The following is a 7,149-nucleotide window of genomic DNA, read 5'->3' as shown; positions in this document are numbered from 1 at the left end:
TTGAACAGGACCCCATGGTGTGGAGGGATGGATGAACAGTAGACGGGGGAGGGGTGCCCGTGGAGGGGTGGTTGAACAAGACCCCGTGGTGTGGAGGGCTGGATGAACAGTAGACGGTGGAGGGGTAGTTGAATAGTAGTTGGTGGAGTAGCGCACAGTGGAGGCTAGATGAACAGGAGCCCGTGGAGGCTGGATGCACAGGAGCCCATGGAGGCTGGAGGAGGTCAACGGTGGAGATGAACAGTATCCTGTGGAGTCCCGTTTTGCGGTACGCCACACCCCTCCCGATGAACAAGACCCCCATTTCGACCGTAGCGCTCCAACACAAGTCCGTTTCCTCCATTTTGCGGTACGCCACACCCCTCCCGATCAACAGGACCCCCGTTTCGACCGTAGGAGGTCTGTTTCCTCCGTTTTGCGGTATGCCACACCCCTCCCGATGAATAGGATCCCGTTTTGAATGTGGCCGGTCGAACACAATGTCGTTTCCTCCATTCTGCGGTACGCCAGGACTCGTTTCCATCGCCTGTTCCGTCCAAGCCCTCCCGATGAACACGACACATTCCGTTGCCTCCCCATGAACACGAGCATTCCGTTGCCTCCCCATGAACACGACAACGACACTGTTTCTCCATTCCAACCCAGCCATGTACACGAGCCCTAGCCGTACGTATGCGTGAGTAGGCGTTCGAGGCCCCGCATGAGGGAGTCCTGGATTAGGGGGTGTTCAGGTAGCCGGACTATACCTTCAGCCGGACTCCAAGACTATGAAGATACAAGATTGAAGACTTCGTCCCGTGTCCGGATGGGACTTTCCTTGGCATGGAAGGCAAGCTTGGCGATGTGGATATTCAAGATCTCCTACCATTGTAACCGACTTTGTGTAACCCTAACCCTCTCCGGTGTCTATATAAACCGGAGGGTTTTAGTTCGTAGGACAACTTCATCATACAACAATCATACCATAGGCTAGCTTTTCGGGTTTAGCCTCCTTGATCTCATGGTAGAACTACTCTTGTACTACCCATATCATCAATATTAATCAAGCAGGACGTAGGGTTTTACCTCCATCAAGAGGGCCCGAACCTGGGTAAAACATCATGTTCCTTGCCTCCTGTTACCACCCGGCCTAAACGCACAGTTCAGGACCCCCTACCCGAGATCCGCCGGTTTTGACACCGACATTGGTGCTTTCATTGAGAGTTCCTCTGTGTCGTTGCTTTTAGGCCCGATGGCTCCTTCGATCATCAACAACGATGCAGTCCAGGGTGAGACTTTTCTCCCCGGACAGATCTTCGTCTTCGGCGGCTTCACACTGCGGGCCAAGTCGCTTGGCCACCTTGAGCAGATCGAAAGCTACGCCCCTGGCCATCAGGTCAGGTTTGGAAGCCAAAACTACACGGCTGACATCCGCGGGGACTTGATCTTCGACGGATTCGAGCCACAGCCAAGCGCGCCGCACTATCTCGATGGGCATGATATAGCTCTGCCGCTGAACAGCGCCTTGGAGGCCGCACACGCATCGGTTCCGACCATTGATTCGGAGCCTACTGCACCGATCGAGGATCAGCGGTTGGACGCTGCCTTAGGGGCTGCGATCTTAGAGGCGATCGAGCCGAACTCTAGCCCCGCACTCCGCATGGCCCGTGACTCCGAGGGCCGGATTCCTTTCCGAACTCTGAGCCCCCCGCGCCCCTGCCGATCGAATCTGATTGGGCGCTGATAATGGAGTTCACCGCCGCAGACATCTTTCAGCACTCGCCCTTCGGCGACATCCTGAATTCGCTAAAGTCTCTCTCGTTATCAAGAGAGCCCTGGACGGACTACGGTCAGCAAGGATGGGATTCGGACGATGAAGAAATTCAAAACCCACCCACCATCCACTTCGTAGCCACTATCGACAACTTAACCGACATGCTCGACTTCGACTCCGAAGACATCGACGGTATGGACGATGATGCTGGAGACAACCAAGAACCAACGCTATAGGGCATTGGACAGCCACCTCATCTCATGATGTGTACATGGTGGATACCCCTAAAGGAAGCAACAACGAGGAAAACGGGGATGGAAAGAGGGATCGATCTCTCGAAAAACAATCAAAGCGTCGGCGTAAACGCCGACCCAAGCCCCGCCTCGATAAAGACCCAACAATAGAGCAGGATGAGCCGGTAGACGACGAGCATGCCTTAGAGCAACCATCCCAACAGGACAACCCGGATAGAGAAACCGAACATCCCTCCCCCGGCGAAAATGGCATTCCGGACGACCCTACGCCGGACAAGCCCACGAAGCAGAAGAACCTCCACAAATGGCTCGTTGCAACCGCACACAGCTTGAAAAAGCAGAAGCGGAAGCTAAAAACTGCGGAAGATGCACTCAGTATCAGATGGAGTGAAGTAATCAATACCGCACACAAATATGGTGACAGTCGCCGCAATAAAAGCTATCTGAAGCGCCAAGCATAAAGCGGCAAGCAGCGCCGCACTGAAGCCGGCATGCGACCCACTTAAGGATTCGCATCATGGCCCAGCCAGGTCCATTTACGGGCCAAGAAAGCAAGCTCTCATAAGCAATGCAATAAAGCCATTATCAGAATCTGGCACACCCAAATACAGGGGTGCCGCACACCCCCTATGTTTCACCGATGAGGTTCTGGATTATGAATTTCCAGCGGGATTCAAACCCGTAAACATAGAGGCATATGATGGAACAACAGACCCTGGAGTCTGGATCGAGGATTATATCCTCCACATACACATAGCTAGAGGAGATGACCTCCATGCCATAAAATACTTACCCCTCAAGCTTAAAGGGCCAACCCGGCATTGGATCAAAAGCCTTCCTGAAAACACAATTAGAAGTTGGGAAGAGCTCGAGGACCCTTTCCGAGCAAATTTTCAAGGGACCTATGTCCGCCCTCCGGATGTAGACGATCTTAGTCACATAACTCAACAGCCCGGAGAGTCAGCTCGGCAATTCTGGAATAGATTTCTTACTAAAAAGAATCAGATAGTTGACTGTCTGGACGCTGAAGCCTTAGCGGCTTTCAGGCATAATGTCCGAGACAAATGGCTCGCCAGACACCTCGGCCAAGAAAAGCCAAGAACAATGGCCGCACTAACAAGCCTCATGACCCGCTTTTGCGCAGGAGAGGACAGCTGGTTGGCAAGATGCAGCACCAGTGACCCAAGTACATCTGAAACTAGGGATGGAAACGGAAAACCGCAACGCAATAAGGACCGTCGCCGGACTAAGGAAAAAAGTCTGAAGAGCACGGCAGTCAACGCCGGATTCAAAAGCCCAGGACAGAATCAGAAAAAGCCGGCCCTCCAAGATAACAGGGACGACCTATCCAACCTAAACAAAATCTTGGATAGGATATGTCAAATACATAGCACTCCTGGAAAGCCTGCTAACCATACTCACAGAGATTGTTGGGTTTTCAAACAATCCGGCAGACTCAACACCGAACACAAGGGGCTCGACACACCAAGCGAAGACGAGGACGAACTCCAAAAGCAGAGTACCAGGAAACAAAAGAATTTCCCACAAAAAGTAAAAACAGTAAACTTACTCCACATAACAAAACATGCGGCGCCTATAAAGGTACGTGCCCCACGGCCTATCCCAAAGGAATCCCGCCACTGGTTGTCAAAACCAATCATCTTCGATCATCTGGATTATTCTAGAAGTGTCAGGAACCCAGGCTGGACTGCCCTAGTACTCGATCCAATAATTGGCGGACTCCAGTTTTCAAATGTCCTTATGGACTGTGGCAGCGGACTCAGCCTGATATATCAGGACTCAATCCGCCACATGGGGATCGACCCAAAAAGAATTCGCCACAGCAAAACCTCCTTTCAAGGATTAACGCCAGGTCCGGACACCCATTGCATGGGTTTTCTCCGGCTCGAGGTTATTTTTGGCTCTGCCGATAACTTCCGTCGCGAAAAGCTGACTTTCCACATCGTCCCATTCTCAAGTCGCGATCAAGCACTACTGGGACGCGAAGCCTTCGCCCGCTTTAACGCAATACCGCATTATGCATCTCTTACGCTTAAGATGCCCGGTCCACGCGGCATCATCTCCTTAAAGGGGAAGCAGTGAGAACACCTCCCCCAAGCGGAGGATTGTGCGGCCGCTTTAACAGCCTCACAATACAATGGCTTCACCAGCCAGAACATCGGAACAGGTCATTAAGACCACGGACACGGATAGACGAGTCTGGCACAAAAGTATCGTTGATAAAGGCTTAGTGGCCATATACCCCTGCACTAGGGGCTTCACACGTATAAAATAAGAGACAATAAAGCTCAATTTTTCATATTTTACTTTACACTTTGTTTATTTCATATAACTTTTGTTCGGCACGCCCCTTTTTCAACTTAGTTGCTCTCTTTTTACAGATGAACGTCGTGCTGCGCCCGTCCAGGATACGGCACAACGGAGACACAGGCGCAGACGTGCAGTAGGGACCCGTTCCAAGGATTCTTTTCAGATTAAGACCCTGCGTAAACCTTTTTTACTGTCTCTTATTGATAGACATCCCCTGGTTCTATGACCAAGGAGGAGGCTGGCGTCTTGGCATGTGGCCACGTCAGAATTCTTGCACGTACCTGGACACTAGGGGCTTATACCTCAGAGCGTTACCTCGCCCGCTCTCATAAAGACCGAATACCTTAGGGAGTGTTCGGCGTCGCGAGTTTGGCCTTATATGCATCTACTCTGAGTGATGATTTTGGTCAAATGTTGGGTTGCCCGGCTCCTGTGTTCGGCCGCCTTACGTTCCGCTCTATCGGCTAACGCGGCACCAGGAGAACTACTGCGATTGTGCCCTGGTTCGGCCAGGCGAGCACCTTAGTATAGAAAGCCGAAAACCGACTATCATGATATGGCGTGAGACTGGTCAACCACTCGACGACTCTCCAGAATCTGTAGGATTCCTCCGCATTAACGAAGGGCCGTTTCCCGGCCAGGCACATACGCGCCCCAAATTCGGGCGATCGCACTCGCCACCAGGGGCTACCTAAATAGTCCCATTGTCAAGCTCCTATGGCTAAGTGAAAGTGTTAAAGCATTATAGTTCGGTTGCCTAGCTCGCTGTGCTATCACCTCCTTTGTAGGACCAAGACGTTGGATTAAGTGTGAAAATGCGCCTTCTGCGAGCACCCCCGCACTATGTGCGTGGGGGCTGAAGCCAACGACTGCAATCTTTTAGATTTTGTATATATATCTTAAAACGGCCGCACAGGAGGTGTTCCAAATACTTGAAGGCACAAGTATAAAAGGCTACTAAAATTCATCCAAATGTTGCTTTATAATTACATATGCTATCAGAACATAGCATCCTTCAAGCACTGCGTCTCTATTACACGAGCGCCTTCAAGGACTTCCTGAAAATAGTGCTCGGAGGGTACTCGGGTTTTGTCCGAATCACGGGATGCAACAACGGTGGTCTCCATCTCTGCCCAGTATGTCTTGACACGGGCAAGAGCCATCTGTGTGCCCTCTATGCATGCTGACCTCTTCATCGCATTGATACGTGGCACCGCGTCAAGGAATTGCTGCACCAAGCTGAAATAACTCTTCGGCTCCGATCTCCCAGGCCACAGATGACCCATGACGTACTTCATGGCGAGTCCGGACAATCTATTCAGTTCGTCCCATTGAGCCAGACGATCGTCCACTGCCAGTGGACGCTCTGGATTCTGGAACTGCGACCATAAAAGCCTTTCCACTTCGCGATCTTCTTGATCTCGAAAGTATTCGGTCGCATCAGCAGCTCTCGCTGCCAAATCCAGATAGGTGTCCTCCGCACTCCACATCCGGTCCAATGGAGCAAACTTTGGATCGCAAAACTTCCTCCGCAGCATAAAGGGCTTTCCAGCCGCAATCTGTCCGGCCTGACGCAGCTCTCATCGCAAAGCGAGCATCCTTGGCATCAGCAATGGTCTTCTCTAAGTCCGTCTGTCTCGCGCAGTCTTCTTTCTCAAGAAACTTGCAATGGTCAGCAACACTTTTTAACTTCACGGCCATCACAGCCATCTCCTTCTTGCTTCGGCAGTGAGCAGCCTGTTCGGCTCTCAGCTCTTCAAGGGCCTTCTCGGCAGCCGCATCACTTTTCCTGGCTTGTTCCTTAGCTCGGGCAAGTTCCGCCCGAAGACTCTCCACGGCGGCCGCACCATCTGCGTCAAGCACACACATTGTAAGATACTGGCATAAAGCTCCTCTTACCAGATGTCGCCCGAGGAATTGCATACCCTGAGCCTCATCAAGCCGCTCGTTGACGAGCGCGATGTCGGCATCTGCCATGTCAAGTTGCCGCTTTAGTTCGGCAAAATCATCAGTTCGGCTTGATTCCGGACACTTCGCCACCTATATACAAAGGCGACATTTTAGACCTGGGATTATGATCCTCTGCGCGCCTTAAATTTGGCCAATGCACAGAGTCTCAGGGGCTACTATCTACACAGGGCGTATCTTGTTTACGCGCAACTGACAAAGAAGTACATTATCAAACGTGCCTCAAAACCCGCCAGCAAACTTCTGACGGCCTCATGCAATCCGCTTTCCGCGGACGAAATCCTTCCAATCACCATACCTATCAATGCACGGTGCTCCTCTGAGATAGAAGCTCGCCCCAGCAGAATCATCAGCTCCTCTGATCGCGCATCGGATGATGCCGGACTCGTCCTATGGCCTCCATCGAAGGCCGGACGCGGAGAACCTTGGGGGACATATGGCTACCTTCCACCCCTGCCGGATTCGGAGAAACCCTCCGCGACGACACCTCAGGGTCGCCCACCTCGCCATGCGGTACGGCAGGGGGAGGCATTCCACTCTCCATCATCTTCAGAAGAAGATCCCCCGAAGACGAGCTCTGCTGAGAAGGGCTAAGGTCCGAGCTACTATGTAAAATTTCGGTTAATCTTCTCAGATAAAAAGCAAGGATTTCTCTCATCCCTCTAAAGGAAAATCTTTCTCTACTTACGGCTCGCTGGAGGGCTGATCCCTTTGAGGGCGTAGTTCAGCCGAGGATCTCCCCGGCATCGGACCCTTTGATGAGGACTTTTCCCCCCGCTTTGAGGCCATGGTCTCCGGGTCGTCAGAGGTGGCCCTCTTCTTCCCCTTAGGAGAGGAATTGTC

This window comes from Triticum dicoccoides, chromosome 6A (assembly GCF_002162155.2).
Source record: "Triticum dicoccoides isolate Atlit2015 ecotype Zavitan chromosome 6A, WEW_v2.0, whole genome shotgun sequence".
Lineage (NCBI taxonomy): Eukaryota > Viridiplantae > Streptophyta > Magnoliopsida > Poales > Poaceae > Triticum > Triticum dicoccoides.
Note: the sequence above shows the minus strand (reverse complement) of the source record.